At 42.9% G+C, this 20829-nt stretch overlaps 1 protein-coding gene across 6 annotated transcripts in view; it reads right to left on the minus strand.

Annotated features, from left to right (window-relative positions):
- The window catches only part of numb (NUMB endocytic adaptor protein), a 51196-nt gene extending 35245 nt beyond the window's left edge, over positions 1-15951 (minus strand). For all 6 annotated transcript variants that reach the window (XM_028566023.1, XM_028566025.1, XM_028566022.1 and 3 more), the window contains exon 1: positions 15802-15951. The gene's annotated coding sequence lies outside the window, so the exon portion shown is untranslated. The remainder of the gene's footprint in view (positions 1-15801) is intronic.
- Positions 15952-20829: the final 4878 nt, after the last annotated feature.

Consider the following 20829-nt stretch of genomic DNA (forward strand, 5'->3'; position numbering starts at 1 on the left):
CACAGAGGAAGGAAATGGTGGGAATAGGAGTGCTGGCTACTGTTTGCACGGCTCACTCGCTCCCTGTCTGCCACTGAATCATTTCAGAGTCCTTCAATCTGTTCCCTGCCCCCAGCAAGACACCATGACCTCCGTTTCCTGAGCACACATGACTGACCCAGGTTAGGGTTGAAATAGGGCCCAGACTGCCACACAGGGAATATTAAGTTGCTTTTCCTCTCCTGCCACCTTTAATTGTGTATGCTTTTGTGTACATCAGTCTCCGTGTATCTGGGTTTTTGTGTGTGGTCATGCTTGTGTTTGTGTATCTAGGAGCGGCCAGGCGTGGCATTAAAAAGGGGCCCAGTCCAACAGCAGGTCAACCAGTCAGCCAGCCGCATATCACTTTGGGCAACAGCTGAGGCCACATTTAAACAACCAGGGCAGTACCCTGGCACCAGGGAGTGGCAAATCACTGTCACTGTATCCTCTCCCCTCAGGCATGCCCCGGCGATGATTCACAGACTGAATCAATGGGCAGGGTCCGGACTGGTTGCCACCATAACGCCACACGGGGCATCGACAGCGCATCCTCAAGATTCATGTCCCTCGCAAAACAACATTTTTGTGATGGTTTATCAAACATTCTTGCCAGAAGAGATGGTATGTCAAATAGAGTGGAGTTTCGACTAAATGAAGAGAGCTATAAACACCATAGTCATGCTGTGGAGAGGGGCTGCTGACTGAAAGCCTGCTCGGAGGGGTGTGATGTAGTGGCCTGAGTGCCCCAACTCCATCAATCCTGGTCCCTCTTTATGGGAGAGCGCTGCTGGGAATATAATAGGTACCGACTAATGTGGCGGCCATGGGAAGATGTCTTTATAAAAAGTGGCTGTGAGTTTGTACCCCAGCTGACCTAAAAAAACAAACAAAAAAAACAGCCATGTTATTCCTTTCATCTTAAACTAAGAAGAGCCTCTATCTTCCTGCTTTGTTGAGAAGACATCAGCGTTGTCCAAAGTAAACGGTGGGACAGAAGCTTAACCTCCTCACAGGCGATCACTCAGAGCCAACCGCAACACTTTGTCCCTCACTCGAAAAGTGACCTCTGCTAGGAAACTTTGAGTAAACCTTGGAGCGAAAAAGCTACTCATGGAAACCATGTTTACTTTTTCCCCTTGACATCATTGCATTACACACACCGACACACGCAGCAGCAAGCAGCAGCAGCAGAAAGAACACACAAGCAGAAGTGGACATGCACTCGACAATACCGAAACCTGCCACACATCTACACAGTACACATTCTTTAAAAAAACACAAAGCTCATGAAAACACACTCACACACACAGGCACAAGTGAGACAGACGACTACAGAGGCCTCTCAAGGCCCCAGAGCCAAAATGTCTCCATTATGAAGTTGTGCTGTTCTGGAGAGTAGTAGTAAAGTGCCATTAGAAGAGTTGCAGCAAGGTGGAGAAATCAGGCAAAATACTACACACTGAGCATTGTACCAAAGCACTGCACTGCACTGAGGAAACGCAGACAATGTTACATATTCACTAGACCTCGGTGAAGTGCCGTTAATACATGATCTATTAATCCTACTTACGGCTGACTCGCAACAAAAAAGCTAGCATTAGCACATTTATAGAGTCTCAGGAGAAGAATTCTGATCTTAGATTGCAGTTTATACCCCCCGGACTTTGCCAACTCATATATAACAGCAAACGAATCCAGCAGAGCCCTTGCTGACCAAACAACTGATAGCTGACCATTCTTGGCTCAGTGTTTCTGCTGTGATTTTGGGAACTAGGTGCAACCTGAGCCCAGAGGGTCCATGTGGATTAGTGAGTAGGTAGAGTACTCTCACAATCCCATGTCCCGTGTGTCAACATTCACTTAACAGCCAACCACAGTGAATGTCAAGCTAAAACCTTGTTTAGGTCAACAAGCAGAGCATTTAACCACAAACTGGCAGGCCATGTCCCCAAGAAGAATAGCTGAGACTGTATCGCATGAGACACACAGTTTCTGTCAAGTTAAACAGGTCTGTTGTCCCAGTTTGAGCCAGTTAGCATGCAGGGCACAGACATAAAAACCAAACAGCACTTCCTACAGAGCTGCTGACTCAGAAGCTACAACTAAAATATCAAAAGATGATCATTAGTGTGGATGGGTTGAAGGCGGTCCGCGGCAAACGTCACGCGCAATCGTTGGTTTCGGCCTCAGCAACAGCTCAGCTCTTCCTCTGCACAAGCAGCACCGTCATTCCTGATATAACCACATCAGAGCGAGTGACAGCCCATAGCCGTGCTTCTGAAACAGTCATTTCTGCCGACATACACCACCAACTGTAAAAAATGCTTTCAATGTAAACACCAATCTAAAAGTGTTCTCAAGGAAGTGATCAGAATCACTGTAAGCAGAGATCTAACAAAGTATCTGAACAGGGCTGAGAGAAGCCTTTTGCCACATTATTGTGTTGATGTAAAACAGTCTCATTAAATAAGTATGGTTCAAATCCCTTTTAAATTTGGCTTGTGAGCACATGTTGGTCCTTCAGCCAATTCTTACAACTTCCGGTGAGTACAAACATGCTGCTTGATTGTTACATTTCTGTTATATTCAAGTGTTTCTTTAATGATGATAGAGGCTCCCGTTTGCCCCCATTCTCCTTATCCTCCTGCCTATTATTCCTCCCATCCTTCTCCCTTCCTTTGAGTGTCAAATGACTTTCTCTCTTTAAAGAAGCTACGGTAACAGGACACTGACTCGCAGCAATATAAACTGGTACAACAGCCACGGGCAAATGCACAGTAATAGCAATATTTATTGATTAAACGTGGCGACTGTTACGTGATCACCATTCACATTTGTGTTGTTGCTGTTTTATGCTTCTGCGTCAGCTCCACGCCGTAGCTACGCCGTCGCGCCTACGCCGCCGTGACCCTTTCGGAGTTCTGCGTCAGGGTTGCTTTGCATTTCACCGCCATAACGCTAGGGCGTGATGAGTCTGAGGTTATTTGCGAGGTCTCTGCCAGCCAGTTTAGGTTATGTTAGCGAGCAAACTTTAGCACAACTGTCTACGAAGTGCTGCTTGCTGGCGAAGTGCTAATTTCAAAACGTTACCGACATATAGACGCTTTACAAAACGGATAACCCCGTCATTGGAACCAAAATATGTCTGAGTTCATTTGTAAAGCTGATGTCAGTGAACTAGCATGTTGCTACTCCCCATAGAAGGCTGCTTGAAACACCGAATATCAACACACAGGACCAGTTGGCCAATCACAGCCCTTGCGGTCTGCGTCGGCTCGACGCGAAGTTACACATTTTTGGAGGTGCGCATCGAGCTACGGCGGAGGGCTCGGAGGGGGGTTCGCGGCGACGCAGAGGGGTCTTCGGGGGTACGCCGTCGATTCGACGCAGAAGCATAAATCGGCCTTTAGGCATCAAAGAAAACCACAAAAGAATGAAAAGTGATGCAGTGAGCCAGTTCACTTGCTCCCTAATGAGCATCAGAGCCAATCCAGGTGGAATTAACTGCATAGGGATCATTTTTCCATCCTATGTGTGGTGCTAATGCATAAAGGGAAAGTTAAACAGGGCTGACCCTTTACAATATGCTTTTATGCGGTGGCTATCGTGGCAACAGTTAGGGATGACCAAAGCCCAGTTCAGACCAAAATTATGCAACGAGATGGTTTGAAACATGCAATTACTTGCAATACGCTGGTCTGCAGCGTTTTTAAAACTGCCAGTTTACACCAATGTGACTAGACAAGATGGTTATCCTCTCCATACCAACAACTCTCTGTACTTCCGTTCTAACTTCCGACTTTTCAGGTCGTTTTTTTTTATAGCTGAACATGATTTGTAGCGTCTTAAAATGAACAAACGAGGATAGCGATGGTGTTTCTACGTACGGGTTTCTACTAGTTTGTAACTGTCTTGGCCTGCTGACTTCGCTATGAGTTGATTGATGACTGTTATTGCCATTATCATATAACCATCTTCCTTTCCTCGGAAGACAGAGCTTATAGAGCACACAGGCACGTTTTACAGTAGCAGTAGGTCAGCCACAGTGCCACCACATATGATGCAAATCAGTCTGTGCCTGTATGCCAATATGAAAACAGAGACAGGTTAAGATATAGATGCAATATGCCCAAAAATAAAATTCCTCACCTTTGATAATCAAGATTAGGAATTATCTTTTGTAGCCCCATATTGCTAAATAATCAGGGTCATTTCAGCTGTAGTCACAGGAGCAGCAATAGTGAAGCAACTAATGTCCATAAACCATAAGCAGTTTGTATAAAAGTTTTATTTATGGGACCATTTATTTATTTATTTAGGCAGGCTATTTCAGTGTATAAGAGGCGAGGAAAGCCGCTGTGACATATGATGACAGTGTGTGTGTGTGTTCAGTGTTTACGGAGTGATGAAGGCCTGTCATTCCTCACTGCTCTCCTAATCAACATCTAGAGATTGCTGCGGGGGTAAATGTATTCTGCTGGGGCTTTAGACGCCACACTGCCGGCTTTGACACTTTGCGATGCCTCATATATACCACTTGAGAACATTTGTGTCACTTTGATACACCTAAACACGCACGCGCACACGCACACACACACACACACACACACACACAGTTAAGGCCGAGCAGCAGAGACAAAGACATAAAAAGGGACAGCGTGAACAGGATTTGAAAGAGAGTGAATGAAATACTAAAAGTGAATAAGAAATGGAGATGAGTGAAAAAGGGAGAGAGACAGAAAAGAGAAAACATGGAAAAATACTAGAACTACTAAAATAGAATCAATAACCCCGCTCCATGGTTCCAGCTGCTGAGTCAATGTGTTGTCAATGATACAGCTTTTCCTCCCAACAACACTATTGGTGAATGGTTATCAGTGCTGTTGGTGTATGTGTCAGTAGCAGTGTTTATCCAGCAGCAGGAGTGATGAGAGGTTTGGAGTGGAAAAGGAACTTCCTGCTGAGTGAACAGACATGCAATCACTACACTGCCCCTCTGACCAGGCCAACACACACACACACACACACACACACACACACACACACACACACACACACACACACACACACACACACACACACACACACACACACACACACACACACACACACACACACACACACACACACACACACACACACACACACACACACACACACACACACACACACTTTTCTGTTCGTCTCACTCGCCCTCCAGGTCAGCTGAACTGTCCTTAAAACAGAGAATAAACTGAAAAAAATGAGAATAAACACAGATTCCTTTTAGAGCTGGGCAACATATCAATATTCTATAAATATTGATATATATAAGGCTAGATCTCGTCTTAGATTTTGGATATCGTAATATGACAAGTGCTACGTTAGAGTAAAGTGGTGTCATTTTCTTTACTAACCAGACTGTTCTAGCTGTTCTTTTATTTGCCTTTACCCACTTAGTCATTACATCCACATTACTGGTGATTATTCATCAAAAATCTCATTGTGTAAATATTTAGTTAAAGCACCAACAGTCAAACCTACAATATTAAACTTGAAATTGTTGCATTCTGTCTCCATCTTCAAGAGAAGTCTGAAGGAAAAGTAGCTGATAACATATGGTTACATAAGTGTTATATTTGTACTTGGGTCGTCTGTATTTTGTGGTATTTGTCTGTGTTGTATCTATTGTAAATTGATGTTTTAGTGTCTGTATATTCTCTGTTGTATGTTTGTTGTTATCGGGCCCCCTCCGAAAAGCTTTTAGTAACTTATTCGGGGTTCCCCATTTCAAGCGGCCTACCTATAATCATTGTACCTTCTGAAATTGTGCTTTAATGATACAATAATGACGTGTGAATAAATAAATAAACGCAATATCGACATCGGCGCAATATCGAGCTCTAATTCCTGTGAACACCCAGTTTTAAGAGTACCTTCATTTACCTTCAAAAAGGAAAGTGATGCAAAGGGGGTTGTATTGACGTCAGGAGCCATCCAACCAAACTGGTCTCTGAGCATGAATGTGAATGGACCTGTAGTATTCAGTGCAGCGGTCGAGCCGCTTGCTCAATTCAGGAATTCTTTTCACGTACCTGAGCTCCGCTCTTTGTACCCTGGTTGGGCTGTCAAGTCGAGGGCGACCGTAGAATACCAAGTTACGCAACAGATTAAGTCAAACTGCTTGCTGGCTATTTAACCTGCAGATTTATGAGCAGGACTCCCACGGCTACTTTAAACCTATTGGAAGTCTTAATGGCTAATGTTGCGTTAGCTCTTAGCTGTGCGGTTAAATTAGATTAGTGAAAACAGCACTGCCTCTGGAGATACAGGGGGCATTTCAAAAAGGTGTAGGAGAATCTATTTCTGTGCTTCAGTGGCGTGTGAAACTAGCCTGGAAAGCACCTGGGAAGGTGTGAGGCTAGACTATGAACTCATGTCAGTAAGAATGAGAGGATATCAGGTTTCACTTTAAACACACCCCGATTCTTCTGACCTCATAGAGACTAGTGTTTATGTAAGCAATGCTCTCTGAATGGCTAGCAACTTATTCCATGGTGTACTGCCATATCAGTGCCAGGAATAATTTGTCTCGCAGACCTGGTAGACGGCTTCTTTTTCCAAAAAACGTTAGATGACTTTTGTGAAAGAGTCCAAAAGTAATATGAAGGCTGTAATATGAACATAAGAAGTGATTTCACCATGTCCATTCACACACAGCCAAGGAGCCGGCCAATTAAGCGCTTTCTCTGCAGCCAAAGATGGAACCCAGGCAGGCAATAAAATCATTTTACATTGTAGGGCTTGGGCGACCTTTAATGAGGGAGCACGTAAGGCAGTATCATTTAATCACGCTTGGGCTAGTATGACGGTTGTGAGCACATAGGTTTATATTCCCACCAAGAACTAAAGCACATGATGTCACTAATCACCACACCTACAAGCAGAGAACAGACACTAATCGGTGAGTATAGAGTTCAGAGGAACGGAAAACCTGCACGGCACACGACGAGGTGTAGGTGTCACACTCAAGGAAGCTTTTCCATGTCATATGGCTGTAGGAAACACAATGGCTGCAGGGCTTGAACTTGTGACGTTAGCATTATTGAAAAAAAAAAAAAAAAAAAAAACTGAGCTCTACCCAGAAACCTCATTTAACAAGGAAGATTGTATTTTGGTGGGCAAGGAAAGGACCGGCCTGCCCTGCCCTGACCTGTCTTGAGAAAAGCAGGTATAATAAAGCCAACAGACGAGGGGTTCGGGGCAAGCATGAAGAGGCAAAGAGGACTGCAGAGCATCAGAGAATGGAAAATTACCAGGGCTCTACAGTCAGCCCGGGCACCTTTGATCAGCCAGAGCCCAGGCGCCAATTACTGTGGGATAATCGGCAGCCCTCAGAGGCCTGACGAGCTGCAGGCAACTGTGGGCACAACGGGTCAGTGACCAGCAGGCAAAGGCCTGGTCAACAAGGCTCACAGAGCCAAAAGCCGGCGGTGCCCCTTGCTGAAATGCTGCGTGAAGGCGGCCAAACGGACATGCAGCACAGCGAGGCAATTGTTCCCCTCCTGTCGACTCAGCACAGTGGCCCTCTCGCAAGCCAGACATCCCTCTCCGCAGACCGCCTGGTGGTGGAGGAATGGTGCAGTGGTGGGGAGGGAGTAAATCCTCGCCTGCATGTGTCTCAGATTCTTCACGCACACACACTCTCCCTCGCTCTGCAATGAAACATACGCAACATACGTAGAACAAATGTGCACACGCATGCTGCTGACACAACTGTCCCTGTAATTATGTGGTAAACAAAAAGCTGCAGCGCTCAAGGCAGTACTTGCTGCACAGTGATGCAACACACAGGAAAGCCGTTCTCGCCGCTGATAACCCCTTCCTACCCAGGGAGAAAGGCTTAACTACCTGTCCAAATGTACTTCACGTTATCGGAGAGGAATGCGGACCGACAACGTAAAGTAAATGTAACCGTGTGACCTCTCCAACAACAACAAAAATGTTTTCCCTCTCACTTTTTTCTTACCAATAGTCTGGCGTGCGCAATGATTAATAGGCAAAAACTTAGCCCTCTACGTGAGGCCAAACATGATAAGTCAGCTCATTAATAATTGACATCTTTCGTTCATCATCGATCAGGCTGCTGTGCTGCTCTTCACTCCGCTGTCAACAACACAGCCATCTGAACCAGTTTACAGACCTCAACACGCAATTTCTCCTTAGTCACTTCTGCAATAATGAAATAACTCTGAATCCTCTGGCCTACTCATACCATTACAGTTATCTAACAGAAGCGCAGTAGCCAGTGGACTTTGGATCAGAAACACTGCAGTTACACAACAGCCGGTGCCGGTCCAAGTAGACCCATATGGGCAGCATACAGCTTCCCTGAAAGCCACAAGTCAGCAGAAGAGTCGGATCTCCTTTCAGAGCAGTGAGAAACAAGAGATGTTACACTGGGAGGGGAGAGAGCTTGTTTAGAAGACCATTTTGATAAAAGATGGATATCAATTTAAATGTTCAGACTGCCAATTCAAAAGCTTTGTTTTGATCTTGACACCAAAGCTGTATTTCCTTTGATGCCTTATTTAAATTTTTTTTTACATTAAACAAATCAATCGGGGCGGCTTCTAGCTCACCCAGTGAGAGCGTGCGATCCCATGTAGGCTGAGTCCTTGGCAGCGGCCCAGGTTCAAGTCCAACCTGCGGCCCTATTCTGCGTGTCACCCCCTCTCTTTCTCTCCCCCTTTCCTGTCTATCCACTGTTACTATCGAATAAAGGGAAAAGCCCCAAAAAAGAATCTAAAAAACAACAACAAATCAATCAAACATTTTCAGCCTTTATTTTGATAGGCCAGCTGAAGACATGAAAGGCAAGCAGTTCAAGAGTGTGTTAAGAAATCATTCTGTTCTTGATACTGTACTTAAATTGGCAAGTGACAAACTCCATTTCTCTAAAAACTGAAGCTGTAGCATGTTGATTGACATGTTTTAATTATGTAAAGACATGTTCCAGGAGTTCAGATAGAGCCTGTATCAGGGCCATATTTAGTTCAGTGTGTTATATGTCACTATTTTTGGTAGCCTACTGTACTTAAATGGCCAGTATGTAGGCTACTTTATTTTCTTCATTCATTGAAGCCTCTATGTTTACAGGCTTGTGGTGATGCGCAATCATTATATCAATTCTAAGCTAAAAAAAGAAAAAGAAAAAAATCATATTTGATTCATATTTTTCCCCGAATCGTGCAGGCCTAAGATACACCAATATGGTTTTAGAAAGCCAATACAAAAATCGGATTGTGTGTCACCCACATCAGACAAAGCTTTTAGTCATACTACAAATGCAGCGGGCAGGATGAGCCTTGTACATGTTTGGGTAATAGGTGGTAAAACAACGTAAAAAAAAAACCTCAAGACGAGATCACAAATCTATCAATTATATACTCAAACACTGGTGGTAAATTTACAGTAGGCCTAGTATTGTTGGACCTGAGGAGCCAGAAAGAGAGAACCAAGAGAACAAGGAAGGGTGGAAGACGTTTTCCTCACAAGCCAAATCCAAAACGGATTCCCTAGTTTTAAACCCAATTCAAGGTATTTGTAACCTATTGGTGAGGTACACACCTCAGCCCAAAGTCTTACACGTCTAACACGGTTACTAAGTTCCCACCCTGGGAGATACTCCACCGGTCAGCCTGTCCTGGGTCACTCCTAATTAAAGCAGAGATCACAGGACTGAATAAAGCATGAGCTGTTCCAGCGCAGGAGGCTCAGGTATCACTCTATATAGGGGCCCAGCGAGACAAAAGGAGTCCCTGAGCCCCATACCATACCCAGGGAGGAGTGATATTGAGGCAAACCCGAAAGGCAACTCCTTGCATACAGTGATGCGCCCCCCCGATCCCTCCCTAATCCACACGTTAAACAGCCAGGGCAAAATGAGGAGCTCAATGCCCCTTGGACCCAATTAAGAGCTAAAGATATTGTCCCAAATGGGGACACTCAAAGAACAGTGTTCAAAGCGGTAAAACACCATGGAACACCCACTGTAATTTTTTTTTTTTTAAATGAGCACTGACAAAGCCAAATACTGCAAATAAGAAATAACCTACAGATACAAATACTGCATAGTTTGTGTAAAACAGGGAGATTAAGTGCTCTGTGGATAACTAGTCATAACAGTAGAAGCATGATTTCAAAAACATGAACACAAGCTATTTGTCCGTGGAATAATTGGTAAAACGTTCTCACAGGTCTTTAATCATGCAGTCGTGCAATGAAAATTAGCTCAGACAAAGAATGTAAATTGGAAAATGTTGCATGGCTGCTATGGTTGGAACCGCGAGTGGTTGCTTATATCGTGAGCTGCTTTTTGATTTGTTGCAATGCATTGGTCAGCTCATTTAGTCCACATTTGATTGCGATTGTGTGCTAGATAATAGGGCTGTGCAATTATGATTTTGGTTTCCAATGAGTCCTTGTGTTCTGAATGAGAAAACAAAGAGTAAAGAGAAAAGTATTATGGCAAATTTCACAGTTGTATACGTGTTTTTTTTGACTGTTGATTTATTTAACTTTATCTACTGTTTAAGTTCAATAATTGCAACATTTTTCCAGAAGTCAACAAGTATTCGTGTTAAATTATTTTGATTTCTATATTGACCGAAATAATCCTGATTATATAAATTTTTCCCATAATCGAGCAGCCCTACTAGATGATAACATGTGATCTGTTTGTGGGGGGTTGGTTGTCGTACTAAGTACACACTATGGAGACTCAGGTTTCCGAACAGTGCAACGAATCAAAAACGTGTCCGGTTTCCTAACATCCTAACCTAAAACATGGCCAAAGACGCTCCTTTAGTCTTCATTTTGTGAAAAGGCCACGACCAACAGCAAGAATGTCCCTCTGTAGAAGAGGATAGGGGTTAGGGTTGGTTGGGTTGGTTGGTGAGCAGTACCGACAAACAAATCAAACGAGTTCAATCCAACTCGGCAGTTCCACCGAACCTATTTTAGGCTACTTATGTTGAAATGGGGTCAGCTGCACATTTGAGATCCTGATTCTAAAACCTACCCTCTGGTTGAATCTTCTCAGAGTGTCTCTGTTGGATCCAGTCCCAATCAGCTCAGCATATGGAGCCCCAAGTGCGGACAGTACGCCATTTTTTCTACTGACGCAAAGGATACCAATTCCTACATGGAACCAGGTGTTAAAGATGCTCACATGAACATTTGTCCTCTGAAGGCATCACTAGAATCATTTTAGAGGCAATTTAATAAACAGGTAATCTATTTTCTCTGTGCTTAGCCATAGCAGAAATGTTTATTTTGGTGCATTTGTGTATACATTTCATTTGGAGTCACACTAGGGCTTGAAAGTAGACTGCAGGCAGCTTCTTTTTTTATTTATTGTTTTTAAACTAAGCAATGTTTTGGTGACTTATCATTCCAAAAGGTTAAGAGTTTTTGGCAGAGCAGTGTTAAAACAAATCACAGCCTAGTTCCTGTAACTTGTCTGCATTCTTTGTCATAACCCATGACATTTACGCCATCACACACACACACACACACACACACACACACACACACACACACACACACACACACACACACACACACACACACACACACACACACACACACACACACACACACACACACACACACATTACATTCTCACTCTTAATGAACGATAACACTCGACTTGGACGAGAACCTTACTTTCAGGCATCTCAGCGCACCTGAGTTTACATGTCCTTATTCTCACCTTCCCCCACTAACCAAACTGAATAAGCCAAACAATTGAGCATTGTATTAAATCACTCTGAATGTGAGTGGGAAAAGTGGGCCCTCACTTCTATGTTGACAAAAACCACAAGTTGTGGATGACAACATCAGCCAGCACATTCAATGGCCCGCATCGAAACTGCAGCCAAAAGCAGTGGTGGAACGTAACTAAGTACAGTTTACTCAAGTACTGTACTTAAGAGATATTTTGCTGATATAAATCTAGATCGTGATTTTTTTTTTGGCAACGATTTCTAAAATCGATTCTTTTCTCTAGAATCGCATTTTCTTTTTTTATATTTGTACCGCTGACGGCAACTTACATCTTATAAGTATCAAAACACATATCCACTTTTTGGGGGTTGGTAATTAGTGGTGGTAATGAGGGAGGGACAAGCACTGCTCTTTCACTTTCCCCACCCAGATTTGATCCTGTTGGTCTGGGGACTGAACCAACAACCTTCGGGTCACAAGCTCGCTTCTCTAAACTTAAGGCCACCACTGCCCCTTGGAAATAAATGTCAGACTGACTGACATGTGCACTCTTCTTAGAAAACAATTTCATTTTTAGAAAGGTCTCATGATAAATTATTTCTAGAAGAAGAAGATTTATTTATTTATATTAGGACAATGCACATTAATCAACATTTCTGTAAATGCGCCAGTGTTAGCCAGTCGGCTAATTTTCAACTGTAGTCCTCTAGGAGTGTATTATTCAACTTTTGTCCTTAAAGAAGGAAAGAACACAAGAAACCAAGAAATGCAAATCGCAATGCAAATCCAATCGGCACCCATGTATCGTGAAAGAATCGAATCGGGACAAAAGCATATCCCTAGCCCTAGCACCGTGGCAGAGTGTGTAGATGAAGGGTGTGTAGCTTATTTAAAAAATTTAAAAAAATATGTAACAGCCGCATCGCGTGCAGTCAAGAGCTGGACACAGACAAATTGTCCCGATCCAGACCGTTTGATGCTGTAAAAGAACTCTCCTGTTCCTGTCACCTCGTATCCATTTAGTTACCGCTGGACTGAAATTAAGCTGACATTGACGCCCGTTGTGCTTACACCATATAAGTGGCAGGAAGCTGGACTAAAAAAGTGAAGCCCTTTGATTGCGTCGTCATCGCGCAGCAAGTTTATCTACCCATGTTGCATCACTGCTCGGCGTTCACATGTACAGCTCTCACTGCCAAGAAAGGGCCTCTCCTTTGAGAACCAGCGCGAACCGCTGAGAGTAACGCCGGTTTCTCCCACAGACTGAATCACAAAGCTTTAGATAGAGACTAGCTCTTGCATTCGCCTGCTCTCTCAAACAGCTGACAGACTTGCACAGTGGGTTTCGGTGGCAGATAGCCAATCTTGCCTCCCTCATTCTGTTAGATGAGTCAAGCCATGAGTTGCTTCTAAAATTTGGGGTAGAAAGAACTCACTCTTATCTCTTTTTTTTCCTTTTTTTTTTCCCCTAATGGAAGAGACATCAAATTCCCTTCCAGAAGACATGTATACAATTTCCAAATGGTTCGAAACACTTTGTACCATCACCATAAATGCTCAGCGCCATTAGAGAACTAGTCATTTAATCCATTAGTGGTTTTCACCAAAAAATTAATCTGCAACTATTTTGGGTGCGTAATTGAGTCATCATTTCAGTGATTTCCCAAGCGCCAAATGCCAAATATTTGCAGGGTTGAGGCTTTCCAATGTGTGGATTTTATGCTTTTCGTTGTCATATCTGGTAGGGAATTAAATATATTCGGGGTTAGGACTGTTGGTAGGCTTATACAACAAGCGATATGAACACCTCATATTTGGCTCTAGGACAATGTAATGTGCATGTTTCACCATTTTCTGACATTTCCAAGCCAAAGCAATTAGAGAAAAATAACTGGCAGATTAGTCGATAATGAAAATCATTTTTTGGTTGCAGCCCTGTGAAACTGTACCATCAGTTTAATAAAAGATTAAAACTTTCTGATTTTCTCCTCACAATAGAAAGAAGTGGCATGAACTGTGGCATGTACCTTACGATGCCAAACGGATAACTCAGATTGTGTTATATAAGTCACAAACATCACCACCACCACCACCACCCCATTAACAAAACAAATAAAGTAATGACTCAACAATTATGGCTAATGAGAGCATCCAAATGTGGTTACTGTCCAAAAAGCGGGATGTTTCAGTCAAATGGGCGAGCTGCTGTGGCGAATACAACAATCCATCACAGAGCTGTCTTTGTAAAGTCTGCATGTGGAAGGTAATCTGGCCACTGACGTTTATCTGATCAGGGATGGGAGAGATGGCCCGATACCATTTTTTGCTTCCCGATACCGATTCCGATACCTGAACTTGTGTATCGCCAGATACCGAGTACCGATCCGATACCAGTGTGTCATATATTTTATTATGTTTTAACAGCTGTATACTACTATCCCTGTATGGATGTGATATTATTTCTATCTTTGTGAAACATGAACAAACACAAACGATGAACGCCACAGAACTTTCTTTTATTGTCCAGTTTGACAGTCAGTTATAACGGAAAAAGAACATAAATAATCTACTTTAACGTAAATTTTCTTTAGGGATTTATTACGTGGTATCGGATCGGTGCATAAACTCCAGTACTTCCCGATACCAGCGTTTTAGGCAGTATCGGAGCCGAACATCTCTAATGGGAAGACCAGATTGGAAAATCTCTTGCTCTGTAGTTGTGCTATAAGAAGTAAACTCCCATAAAAGCTATGATATCATTACCATTACCATATAAGAGAATCTGGGGCACATGATCGCACTTTACAAAAATTCAGAGTGTTATGAAGAGTGAGTCACAGTTTATATCTTCGGGCCAGTCAACTTGTCTGATGGCTAGAAGTGCCGAACATAGAAGCAGCTGTCTTTATTTAAAGTTACGTTTCGATTATAACTGCGTTGTTGGGACACATTTTTACAAACTTGCCATGTCACGAAACTCAACTGCAAACGAATACAACTTGTTATTAATGTCAGCCTGCATTAGTGACCACGGTATTACACAAGTGGTCCGTGTAACAATCTAAGAAGGATGGGACGATTGACGTGCTAGCTCGGTGGTTCCCAAAGTGGGGTCCGGGGACCCCGAAGTAACACAATGACAGAACGTATTACTATTATGGTCATGGGTTCCATATAGACTTACTAGCTGAAAATGAGAATGAAATAAAATTACCTCTATGTATGATGAGTTCTTCTGGATGGATGATTAGGAAACATGGGAGTTGTGCTTTAAGAAAGGAACCTTTTTTTTGTAGCGGATTTTATTGCCAAGCTTGGACGAGAAGACGGGATACTTTAGGAACGAGCTGTGAAATAACCTAGCATTTTGTGAAATGTAATAAAATGTTTAATTAAAACACTGCAACTGAAATGTTGGCGTCTTATATGCAAATGAGGGCAGGGCACTTGGTATGCATGACAAGGAAATAAAAATAAAATCTGTATTTAAACATCTAAAAAAAAAGTCCTATCAGATGGGGGGGGTCTGTGGTCTTATTTGTGACAATTCAGGGGTCCCTTGTCGTGAAAAAAGTTTGGGAACCACTGCGCTAACTGATAGCTAGTTCATCATTTCAGTTGGAGTTCGGTTCGTTATTTTTGCTGAGTAACGTTCACCTCTCAAAGTTAACCAGGTAAGTGTAGCTACTCAACTACCTAACCTTTGCTAGCTAAATAACCTCTTAGCTCATTCGGTAGCGCAGAGGCAGACCTTTTCCATCCCCCGTGAAGGATGGTAAACACCCTCACAGCTTACATTTTGCTCATTCTTTTTTTCCTTCTACTCAGGTTAGCAAAGCGAGCTCAAAGCCATGTCACTGGGTCTACGGGGAGCTAAGAGCCGTGGAGCTAACATAGCTGCGTGTGCCGCATCCGAAGGAAAAAAAAACACAGGCTAGTGCTGCTTAGCTCGGCGAGCTAACAAGCATTACCGGGCAGGCTAATACAAATATATACATTGTTCGAACCTACCTGTGATCACTGCTGCGACCCAGAAGAAGCACCGTGAACGCCGTCACCTGTGTATCCCGAACCGTGCAAGTGCCGAAATAATTCAAATTCCACAGAAAGAGTCGGGAGAGACGCTCGCAGTCCAATCGCTTCAGCCACTGCCGCTGAATGGCTGCTACACGGAGACTCAACCAAACTTCCTCCTTAGCAACGGACCGCCTCCGCGCGACCTCATTGGCCGGCGCGCGCTGATTAGAGATGATCGATAGTCGGCGGTGCAACCTGTATCGAACAGGACTTTTACTGCATTTTTTGGGGGAGCCCAGTTGACTCATTACTGCAAGGGAGACATTAGCTCAGCTGTTAGGTTGGGCAAAGACCTCAAATGAAATGTGTCCAGTTAGCGTAGGCCTACTAACTAAAGTCCAGACTAAACCACTATTTGATGCTCCATGAAAAACAACTTATCAAGGTGCTTCCTAACAGGTTGTCCAATTGTTGGGACAAAAAAGAACAATGTCACTTAAAAGATATCTGGAAGTTATCCTCTGGGGTCCTGGCTCCATGCACGTTTCAAAGTACATAGATCATGTAATACCATGCAACCAGTGTGAACTGAGTCATCGCCACAAACCAGCAGTTTGTAGAACAAGTGTTCTCACGTATCTGCAGATCAGTTTTTGAAGAAGTATTCTGATAAATACCACAGTGTAGGCTACAAACGTTCAAGTCCTGCAGTAAAATTGCAATAGAAAAGTACATAAATATGAGTATTATCAGCTAAATGTTGCCTACTTAAAGTATCAAAAGTAAAAGTAGGCTACTCATGATGAAAAATGATTGTTAATGTGTAAGTAGCATGCTACTTTTTAAAGATTATTTTTTTTAGGCTTTTCCACCTTTAATGGATAGGACAGCTAGGTGAGAAAGAGGAGGGGAGACGGACTCAAACCCTGGACCTCTGCGTTGAGACATAAGCCTCTCCGTGTATGTGCACCTGATCTACCCACTGAGCCAACCCGGCCACAAGTAGAATGCTACTTTTGTATTTGGTTGAGGTGGAGCTAATTTTAAAGGTCCTATGACATGGTGCTCTTTTGGATGCTTTTATATAGGCCTTAGTGGTCCCCTAATACTGTATCTGAAGTCTCTTTTATATAGACCTTAGTGGTCCCCTAATACTGTATCTGAAGTCTCTTTTATATAGACCTTAGTGGTCCCCTAATACTGTATCTGAAGTCTCTTTTATATAGACTTTAGTGGTCCCCTAATACTGTATCTGAAGTCTCTTTTATATAGACCTTAGTGGTCCCCTAATACTGTATCTGAAGTCTCTTTTATATAGGCCTTAGTGGTCCCCTAATACTGTATCTGAAGTCTCTTTTATATAGACCTTAGTGATCCCCTAATACTGTTAATATTGGCCTTGACCAACTGCCACGTTGCATGATGTCTCTCTCTTTCTCATGGGTGGGCCAAATTCTCGGTGGCGGGCAAAGCAGAGAAAGGGATTGGTAACCTTTCCCCTTATGACATCATAAAGGGAAGATTCCAGATTGGCCCATCTGAGCTTTCATTTTCTCAAAGGCAGAGCAGGATACCCAGGGCTCGGTTTACACCTATCACCATTTCTAGCTACTGGGGGACCATAGGCAGGCTGGGGGAACGCATATTAATGTTAAAAAAACTCATAAAGTGAAATGTTCATGCCATGGGATCTTTAATGACATACTGTATGGTAGTTTTAATCTATACTGCATCAACTCTTATGCATAAGTTGATATGAAGTCAATCTTTGCACGTAAAAATCTAAATGAGTAACTTGTAACTAAACGCTGTCTTTTCTCCAGCTCCTGCCATGTTTGCCTCCACAGCTTCCTCCCCTGATGATGAAACCTCGGCCCCTTCAAAGGGCCAGAGGTTTATCAGCATTAACTCACATTCCTCGCATAGCTGAGAAGCTTACTAAGCTGCACGGTGACGTGCTTCGTGGCCTTGAAGGTGACAAAACCAACAAAGAAAAAGACAAACTAACAAAGTTGCCAAGCCTGTTATGCTAATGGTTCTCATGCCAGTGTATTTCTTTGGAGGCGTGAATATCTCTCTCACACACACACACACACACACACACACACACACACACACACACACAGTTGTGTCTCTATCTTCTTTTCACTGTCACTCTCTTTTTATTCTTTATTATCTTGAATCCATTCTTCTTTATGACTCTTTCTTTCCACCAAGCCTTCACACATCAACCTGTCAGTTATGAAATGTTGTCGGAGCGCCTCTTACATATCTGTGAGGATACTCTGCCCCCTTGTGGTCACTTTATGTAAATCCAGCTACACCACCGCTTAATCACTTTGTTTTCTTTTCTTTATTTTTAACCCTACCTACACTGAATGTGTCACTATCATTTGTTCTTCATCGGAAATCTGTTTTCATGGTGTTTGAACTGCAGAGGAGTACTCACATCTTTCACTTTAGTACCAAGTGTAGAAATACTCTGTTAGAAGTATAAAAGCCCTGCAGTCAAACTTTTACTTGAGTAGAAGAACAAAAAGTTTGCAACAAAGTAGCCTAACCCCAAAATACTCATTATGCAGAATGACTCATTTCTGAATAATACACATTATATAATTTTTGATGCATTAATGCGTCACTTTAATGCTGCAGATGGTAAAGGTGGAGCTAATTTTTTACTACTTTACACACTGTTGGGTAGCTTAAACCTATAATAATAATATATCAGAATGTGTTGATTGGATTTTGTATTAATAAGCTAAATTTGCAAAGTACCTAGTATCTAAAGCTGTCAAGTAAACGTAGGAGTAGGAGTAGAAAGTACAATATTTCCTCTTGAAATGTAGTGGAGTAGAAGTATGAAATAGCATGAAATGGAAATACTCAAGTAAAGTACAAGTACCTCACAATTGTAGTACAGTACAGTACTTATGTAAATGTACTTAATTACTTTCCAACACTGGAACTTGTCAAATAAACGTCTAAATGTAGACACACGCGGTAGCGTACAGACGATGGCAGAGTCACATGTCCATCACTCTCTTATTGAGCGGCGATGACACAACAGCACTGCTCAAATTCTAAAGATTATTTTTTTGGGGGGGCATTTTAGGTCTTTATTCAATAGAACAGCTTAGACATGAAGGGCAAGCAGGTCGGTATTGACCCTGCAACCACAGCGGCAAGGACTGAACCTCTCTGTACATGGGGCCCACGCTCTACCAGGTGAGCCATGGGCCTTTTTCACAGCAGACATTTTGACTTGTCATAGTAGGAAAAGCTCAGCTGAAAGTGATAACCTTAACGATGGCTCAATTCCATCAAGTGTCCCAGTAATCTGTTTCAGTGAGTCAGCATGCACAATACCAGGACCTCTCCTAAGTGGAATGCAGCCATCATTAATGGTTTAATACCAGGACCTCTCCTAAGTGGAATGCAGCCATCATTAATGGTTTAATACCAGGGTCTCTCCTAAGTGGAATGCAGCCATCAGTAATGGTTTAATACCAGGACCTCTCCTAAGTGGAATGCAGCCATCAGTAATGGTTTAATACCAGGACCTCTCCTAAGTGGAATGCAGCCATCATTAATGGTTTAATACCAGGACCTCTCCTAAGTGGAATGCAGCCATCAGTAATGGTTTAATACCAGGACCTCTCCTAAGTGGAATGCAGCCATCAGTAATGGTTTAATACCAGGGTCTCTCGTAAGTGGAATGCAGCCATCAGTAATGGTTTAATACCAGGGTCTCTCGTAAGTGGAATGCAGCCATCATTAATGGTTTAATACAAGGGCCTCTCCTAAGTGGAATACAGCCATCATTAATGGTTTAATACCAGGGTCTCTCCTAAGTGGAATGCAGCCATCATTAATGGTTTAATACCAGGGCCTCTCCTAAGTGGAATGCAGCCATCAGTAATGGTTTAATACCAGGACCTCTCCTAAGTGGAATGCAGCCATCATTAATGGTTTAATACCAGGGTCTCTCCTAAGTGGAATGCAGCCATCATTAATGGTTTAATAACAGGACCTCTCCTAAGTGGAATGCAGCCATCAGTAATGGTTTAATACCAGGACCTCTCCTAAGTGGAATGCAGCCATCAGTAATGGTTTAATACCAGGGTCTCTCGTAAGTGGAATGCAGCCATCAGTAATGGTTTAATACCAGGGTCTCTCGTAAGTGGAATGCAGCCATCAGTAATGGTTTAATACCAGGGCCTCTCCTAAGTGGAATGCAGCCATCATTAATGGTTTAATACGAGGGCCTCTCCTAAGTGGAATGCAGCCATCATTAATGGTTTAATACCAGGGCCTCTCCTAAGTGGAATGCAGCCATCAGTAATGGTTTAATACCAGGACCTCTCCTAAGTGGAATGCAGCCATCAGTAATGGTTTAATACCAGGACCTCTCCTAAGTGGAATGCAGCCATCATTAATGGTTTAATACCAGGGCCTCTCCTAAGTGGAATGCAGCCATCATTAATGGTTTAATACCAGGGTCTCTCCTAAGTGGAATGCAGACATCAGTAATGGTTTAATACCAGGACCTCTCCTAAGTGGAATGCAGCCATCATTAATGGTTTAATACCAGGACCTCTCCTAAGTGGAATGCGGTCATCATTAATGGTTTAATACCAGGGCCTCTCCTAAGTGGAATGCAGCCATCATTAATGGTTTAATACCAGGGTCTCTCCTAAGTGGAATGCAGCCATCATTAATGGTTTAATACCAGGACCTCTCCTAAGTGGAATGCAGCCATCATTAATGGTTTAATACCAGGGTCTCTCCTAAGTGGAATGCAGCCATCAGTAATGGTTTTGAATACACCTCTGCTTTTCCTACTATGACATGTCAACATGTCTGCTTTGAAAAAGGTCTATTCAGAAGCCCGATCTTATGTTGATTTCATGTCGATTTCAGAATGGTTTCTTTGTGACATGTTTGTATTGTGAAGAAACAGATGGTAGCACTATGCTATAATAAGACAAATTTCCCCTCAGGGACAATAGAGTGTTTTCTATT

The sequence above is a fragment of the Perca flavescens genome, chromosome 20, assembly GCF_004354835.1.
Source record: "Perca flavescens isolate YP-PL-M2 chromosome 20, PFLA_1.0, whole genome shotgun sequence".
Lineage (NCBI taxonomy): Eukaryota > Metazoa > Chordata > Actinopteri > Perciformes > Percidae > Perca > Perca flavescens.